Source organism: Taudactylus pleione, unplaced genomic scaffold, assembly GCF_031769625.1.
Source record: "Taudactylus pleione unplaced genomic scaffold, aTauple2 ptg000465l, whole genome shotgun sequence".
Classification (NCBI taxonomy): Eukaryota; Metazoa; Chordata; class Amphibia; order Anura; family Myobatrachidae; genus Taudactylus; species Taudactylus pleione.
The window spans coordinates 3,951,934-3,960,121 of NW_028284867.1; the positions used below are offsets into that span (position 1 = coordinate 3,951,934).

General features: G+C 45.2%; 1 pseudogene; it reads right to left on the bottom strand.

Moving 5' to 3' along the window:
- Positions 1 to 235: 235 nt before the first annotated feature.
- Positions 236 to 7,478, bottom strand: LOC148504619 (uncharacterized; annotated as a pseudogene).
- Between the last annotated feature and the right edge of the window lie 710 nt (positions 7,479 to 8,188).

Below are 8,188 nucleotides of genomic sequence, written 5' to 3' on the forward strand. Positions count from 1 at the left end.
TTAAGGACGCAACTTGCGAGTGCATCATTTGCATATCTGGCCCCTTTTCCCTTACGACCGTGCGGCCGCAACGACTCTGAATGAAGTCCTTAGCTCTTAAAATACTCTGCACCACTGTGAACAATCTTATCGACATATTGTTCTGTCTTCGTCCACTTAAAAACTGACAGTAAAGTAAAAATTTAAGAATGTTAACATACAGAACATTAAAAAGTGATCCTTCCCCATCTAGTTCTTACAGTATTTGTGCAATGTTCGTAAAACGTCCCTGCGATTCATGTCCGCAAAACAATGAGCTCTAAACAGGTAAGAAATGGAACTATAAATCACATTATTTAATTGTTGCATGAATACAAAGTAACAGGTGATAAATCTCTGGGCAATGAAAATGACGAGTGCCCCAGTTACACTAAGACATTCACTGGTGGCTGAAATTATTGCAAGGCCAGAATGAGTTATCAGACAGCAGCGACAGAGCAGCAGCCCTATATAAATGATTCACTCCACTCCTGACACTACGGAATAGTTACCATCCTCCCGGCTTCTGTCACATAAATATTTCAGGATAAATACGGCAGACACTGTATCATTTCATTTACAGCATCGTGAATGAAATTATTAACATGTAGGAGAAATTTAATCACTAAACTGACCAGCGAATGCTACAATACCCTATTCTGTATGTCCACAGGCAGCCGATGCTTAAACAATTACCTGGTTATTTATGAGGGCCTGTGCATCATATTAAATGGACTTTAACATAATAACCCCTTTCTAATGTTGATTTATGCAGGACTTTCCTAGTGTGCTCAGATCAGCTGAGGTAAGAAGGATAATTATTTAAAAGGTGTGCAGTCATGAAACCCTAAGTACAATGTGTTCTGCTGAATGAGTCATTTATTAAAATCAAGCATTCAAATATCACAGGTGTCTTTGCTCAGGGTCCCTATATCCATTGCATCTGTTTGTCAATGCTGGGTGCACAGCGTCCAGCCGAAAGGTCCTGGCTTCCTCACCAATGATGTCGGACAACTTCTCCAGTTCCATTTCCTACTGGTGGCACATCCTGGTCCAACGCTAGGTGCGGCTCCTGTCCTCCAGTGGGGCACATTCTCGCACATCTAATAACATCATACCCTGCCCCGTATTATGTGAAACATCTATTGTCCCTAAACCCCACACCAAAACTGCTGTATTGCAAGAAGAATATCACACCAACAATAAAGACGTTCAAGAGGGCTCTGGGAGGAGATTATAAAGAAGACTATAGGGAAGAGCAATGGTATTTCATGGTGAGCTCTGCATTGCAAACTTGCTAGAACCACCATGGAAACTAGGGAAAATCTAGCAGTAGACACATACAAGGAGCCTGCAAACCAAAAGTACAACAAAACTAAAAAGTGATAATATTGCGAAACGCGTAGGGTCTATGATCTAGGGTTTTATTTGGACTATTTGAAAGTTTTCATAGCCTCAACTGTAACTGGACATACATCACTTACAGCCAACTTTAGGATTTAAAAGGACACTTCTATGGCAAGGTGTTATTACATATTAGATATAGTTTACATACAAAACCCGATGCTTTGGGATCTGCACATGTGCAGAACGGACCCCGGGTGAGCGCTGATAGTTCCCCCTTAGCCGCAGCATAATTGACAAGCTGCTGCATTTTGGGAACATGTCGTCCCCGTTTTGTAGGCGTGTGGAGCCAGGGGTCTACGTCGGACACAGCAGTCGGCTCGCAGATGCTAGCAGGAGGTGGTAATTTCCCACAGACGCCTTCTGCTGCTTTTGCATTTTAGTCGCACGGTATTGCGCAGCCGCTTCCTTGGCGGCGTTCCAATACCATCCACATCAGAATCCGGCTCTTTGGACCTGTTTCAGACCCGGTAGCTAAGTTGCGCTCGTTCGCTCTGAGTGATTTTCGCCCATCTGCGCATGAGTATAATTCGCAGTGCGCGTGCACAAGCCAGTCATTGCGATCTGATTTTGGTTGCTCGTAAGCCACTATCAGGTCGCTGCTTTGAGTGACAGATAGCGCCATTTGTGGATGGTAACGGGAAGGTGCTTGTGAACAGGGGAGTGGATGTGCTAACACAGGCGTGTCAGGCAGCCAAAATGCCGTTTAAAGGGTGTGCATAATTTGCAAAGTAGCATCATTGTACACGTCAGCTTCATGTATTTCAGCCCGAACTGATCGCTGTGCTAGCAGCGGGTTAAGGCAACCTCAAGGGCTGCGAGCAGCTCCGATGGCTCACGATGGTCCCGATTAATCCTACATTTCCCGGAGGATGACGTGTGTTGCGAGTGGCAAGGGGGCGTCTTTAGACACTTGCGAGCGCACTTTGCCGTAGCTCGCTAACACACAGTGGGCGTCCTTACGTGACGCAGTGCGAGCACTTCATTTAAATTTCCAGTCCCTTTTTGCCAGCGAGCGGCCACAACTTGCGAGCGGGTCTGAATGAGCTCCATTGTACGCAGAAGCTGAAACATGTTACACAAATGCTGGGATCTGCAAATCCGCAGGTGGGCGTCTTCATACATTTCTCGGTGGCTGTGACATTTGTATAGATTCACATCACAGCTGCGACGGCATTAGCGTACAAATCTGAATCAGGCCCATTGTTGGTAGATCTTGTTCGCTTGTAGTAGGTATGTATAGGAGGGGCAGTGGTGGCCATGCCTCTGGTGACACCCGGTGTGGGTAGGCTTGTAGTGTGTGCGTCAAAGTCGCGTCCTGACAAAAAAGGGGCATGACCTCCCATGTAGGGGCGTGGCCTCATGTCCCGAACCCCCCCCCCGTTTTAGTCACTCCGAGGGTCCAGGAGATGCGGACTGCCCCCAAGGACCAGCACTTGCCAAAGGGGTTATGTCCTCATTTATGGATTTAACAAACAGCGGTAATCTAAGATTACCGCTGTTTGTCACAGCATCGTTCTCGCCATCTTTAGATGGCAACAGCAATGCGCTCCCATTGACTACAATGGGTCCCCGTGTCATGCATATGCGCAGATGGACCGTCTCGCATGCGCATTACACCGATGCCCCGTCGCTGGCAGCGTTAACCTGCTAGCAGCCCAGCGGAGGACCTTGCAGAGGAGCAGGACTTCAATGGACTTCGCAGGACCTCACTGGAGGGGTATTTGTATCACAGTGTTACTAAACGAAAGATTCCACTGGTATTTGCCGTCGTTGATAAATGGGGGTCTGTGTCGAGAGCCGAGGGCTGCTCCTGTCACTGAGGAGGGGCAACGAGAATAAATTGGGAAATAAGTTCTGAGAAACACCTTGTACTATATGTAGTGTTTTCATTATAAAGAATCTTGTTAGATCCTTTCCTAACTATTATATTTCTGATCATCCTGGCTTTAATGGTGTAAGAGATAAATATATTGTTCCTTTTTTTTTTTTTTAGAACACAATGTAACACTTTTTAAAGCAGTGGCGGAATGTCTGTTGTTATATCGGAATGTTGGTAGGAGCAGAATAGCCCTTGGGCCAAAACATTACAGTACTTTATGTTATCATCCGGAAGATAATTTGTTTTGTGAAATGAAGAACCAACTGCTGTCATTTATCATAAAAAATGCAAAGCTGGTATATTTAAAACTACAAGTGAATGTATTCAATAAAACGTATTAAGAAATACAATAATTCCTCTTATAAATTGATAGTATTTCTGCCTGCACAGCCGCCAGCAGGAAAACCAGGATAATTACCTAATATCTTCTGTGTTATGCGGCAGCTAATTTAATGGTTGCATACAAATGCAGAAAGACTCGGGTTTACTTTAGAGAATTGCTGCAATACCCTGAGCTAAAGATTGGGAAGATAGAATACAGGAGATTGTACACTTAAATCTTAGTGGGTACACACTTAGCGCCCACATATCGAACCGCGTGTACGCATTGAGCGATGTAATGAACGACAAAACGGTTCCTCGTTCCGTCCTTCATTACCTGCAACGGCGCCGCATGCGATGTCGTCCGTTTGGCCGTGCAGCATGGCCGACCGGACAATATTGCATGCGAATGTGGGAGCGCGCAGATAGTCCATACAAACTGGACGTTCTGGCCGATATGTCGTTCTGATTCAGCTAGAAACGACATATTGGGCCAACATCATCCTAGTGTGTACCCGGCTTTACTTATGGCGAACTAGCTGTGGCAATAAACTCTGCCCCAACTGTATTAAAATGCTTTTGAACTTGACGTCAGTTAACAGGAAGTTTTTAACAAGGAAGCCTCCCAAATAATACCCCGCCTAACGTATTCATAATATGTTTATTAAAAGACAATAATAATGTAATATCCCCACACATGGTTGAGCGCATATGGAAATGAATGAAGAGTCGGGGGGGGAAGGGGATTCAATTAGCCACGAAAAGCCGCTTTTTCGCAAGAAAAACCAGCTCATCATGCAAATTTGTAGTTGTCACTCTGTCCTAGTAGCTGCGGTTTTCGCAGGTACGACTTCTCCCTGGCAAAAAGTCGCGATAAGTTTTCACCACCTCATGAGCAGGTGATAAGTTGTGCAATGCCCCTAAATTTTGGGACTTGTTTGAGCATCACAGATGACTAATAATGACTAATTAGGCAAAAATAATTTTTTTTATTAGATTAATTGGGCCATGACATGCAATTTTTTGGGAAAAAAAGTACAAAGTGCAGGAAAATGGGTTAATTGATGTGGGACAGGTATATGGGGGTGCTGTATTAATGGGACAGGTATATGGGGCTGTATTAATGGGACAGGTATATGGGGGTGCTGTATGGATGGGACAGGTATATAGGGGTGCTGGATTAATGGGACAGGTATATGGGGCTGTATTAATGGGACAGGTATATGGGGAGCTGTATGAATGGGACAGGTATATGGGGTGCTGTATGGATGGGGCAGGTATATGGGGTGCTGTATGAGTGGGACAGGTATATAGGGTGCTGTATGAATGGGACAGGTATATGGGGGTGCTGTATGAATGGTGCAGGTATATGGGGTGCTGTATGAATGGTACAGGTATATGGGGAGCTGTATGAATGGGACAGGTATATGGGGGTGCTGTATTAATGGGACAGGTATATGGGGCTGTATTAATGGGACAGGTATATGGGGATGCTGTATGGATGGGACATGTATATGGGGTGCTGTATGAATGGGACAGGTATATGGGGTGCTGTATGAATGGGACAGGTATATGGGGTGCTGTATGAATGGGACAGGTATATGGGGTGCTGTATTAATGGGACAGATACATGGGGGCTTTATGGATGGGACAGGTATATGGGGAGCTGTATTAATGGGACAGCTACATTGGGGCTGTATGAATGGGACAAGTATATGGGGGTGCTGTATGGATGGGACAGGTATATGGGGGTGCTGTATGGATGGGACAGGTATATGGGGGTGCTGTATGGATGGGACAGGTATATGGGGAGCAGTATGGATGGGACAGGTATATGGGGGTGCTGTATTAATGGGACAAGTATATGGGGGTGCTGTATTAATGGGACAAGTATATGGGGGTGCTGTATTAATGGGACAGGTAAATGGGGGAGCTATATTAAAATGACAGGTATATGGGGGTGCTGTATTAATGGGACAGGTATATGGGGGTGCTGTATGGATGGGACAGGTATATGGGGGTGCTGTATGGATGGGACAGGTATATGGGGGTGCTGTATTAATGGGACAGGTAAATGGGGGAGCTATATTAAAATGACAGTTATATGGGGGTGCTGTATTAATGGGACAGGTATATGGGGGTGCTGTATTAATGGGACAGGTATATGGGGCTGTATGAATGGGACATGTATATGGGGTGCTGTATTAATGGGACAGGTATATGGGGGTGCTGTATTAATGGGACAGGTATATGGGGCTGTATTAATGGGACAGGTATATGGGGATGCTGTATGGATGGGACATGTATATGGGGTGCTGTATGAATGGGACAGGTATATGGGGTGCTGTATGAATGGGACAGGTATATGGGGTGCTGTATGAATGGGACAGGTATATGGGGTGCTGTATTAATGGGACAGATACATGGGGGCTTTATGGATGGGACAGGTATATGGGGAGCTGTATTAATGGGACAGCTACATTGGGGCTGTATGAATGGGACAAGTATATGGGGGTGCTGTATGGATGGGACAGGTATATGGGGGTGCTGTATGGATGGGACAGGTATATGGGGGTGCTGTATGGATGGGACAGGTATATGGGGAGCAGTATGGATGGGACAGGTATATAGGGTGCTGTATTAATGGGACAGGTATATGGGGTGCTGTATGAATGGGACAGGTATATGGGGGAGCTGTATTAATGGAACAGGTATATGGGGTGCTGTATGGATGGGACAGATATATGGGGAGCTGTATTATTGGGACAGGTATATGGGGTGCTGTATGAATGGGACAAGTATATGTGGGTGCTGTATGGATGGGACAGGTATATGGGGGTGCTGTATGGATGGGACAGGTGTATGGGGAGCTGTATGGATGGGACAGGTATATAGGGTGCTGTATTAATGGGACAGGTATATGGGGGAGCTGTATTAATGGGACAGGTATGTGGGGTGCTGTATGGATGGGACAGGTATATGGGGAGCTGTATTAATGGGACAGGTATATGGGGTGCTGTATGAATGGGACAAGTATATGGGGGTGCTGTATGAATGGGACAGGTATATGGGAGCTGTATGAATGGGACAGGTATATGGGGGTGCTGTATTAATGGGACAGGTATATGGGGGAGCTGTATTAATGGGACAGGTATATGGGGTGCAGTACGGATGGGACAGATACATAGGGGCTGTATGAATGGGACAGGTATATGGGGGAGCTGTATGAATGGGACAAGTATATGGGGGTGCTGTATTAATGGGACAGGTATATGGGGGTGCTGTATTAATGGGACAGGTATATGGGGGTGCTGTATGGATGGGACAGGTATATGGGAGCTGTATGAATGGGACAGGTATATGGGGGTGCTGTATTAATGGGACAAGTATATGGGGGTGCTGTATTAATGGGACAGGTAAATGGGGGAGCTATATTAAAATGACAGGTATATGGGGGTGCTGTATTAATGGGACAGGTATATGGGGGTGCTGTATGGATGGGACAGGTATATGGGGGTGCTGTATGGATGGGACAGGTATATGGGGGTGCTGTATTAATGGGACAGGTAAATGGGGGAGCTATATTAAAATGACAGTTATATGGGGGTGCTGTATTAATGGGACAGGTATATGGGGGTGCTGTATTAATGGGACAGGTATATGGGGCTGTATGAATGGGACATGTATATGGGGTGCTGTATTAATGGGACAGGTATATAGGGGTGCTGTATGAGTGGACAGTATATGAGGGTGCTGTATTAATGGGACAGGTATATGGGGGTGCTGTATTAATGGGACAGGTATATGGGGGTGCGGTATTAATGGGATAGGTGTTTTTAAGATTGCAGGTGGGTGTTATTGGTGTGTTTTAAAAAAAATGTCTTTAAATGACACAAATATATACTTATAGGCAGTTGTATGCACCCCCCAATTAAAAAATATATATATTCTTTTTGCCAAAAAACACTTATTGCCTTCTATCATTATTTCACTGTTTTAGAAAAATGCATGTAACAGCCATTTGATACATTTAAAGAACCCCAAATACTTTTAGTAAGGACACTAATACACTTTTTATCATTTATCACTTTGACTTGTTTTTGGGTACAGGAAGATTTCCCTATTTTCACCTACACTTATCGCGGGTACCTCTGCGAAATATTATCGTGCAAATCCTGCATCACATGTTTCAGGATTAGAATTGTGTGAAAAACAGGTGCGCGCATAGATGCGATAGGCAGAATTCGCCTTTGAAGGGAGCAAAAACTTACTGTGTGAAAAGCTGGAGGTGGTCAGTGGTCAGAGACCACTACATCACAGCTGGGGGCCAGGCGCGACAGAGGAACACGGACTGCAGAATGGATTTCCACTTAAAGCACTCAAAGCAGGCAGGAAGGCATGGTCGCATGTGATGCGACCGTCCCAGAAAAAAGGCCGTGTGGCGGATGGATTCCCGTACGACCGTCCCAGTTTAATGTGGCGAAAAGATGAGACCTTCTGTCATTTCAAATAATGCGCCATAATAATCAGAACTGTGGTATTTCCACACGTTTGTGTTTCAGT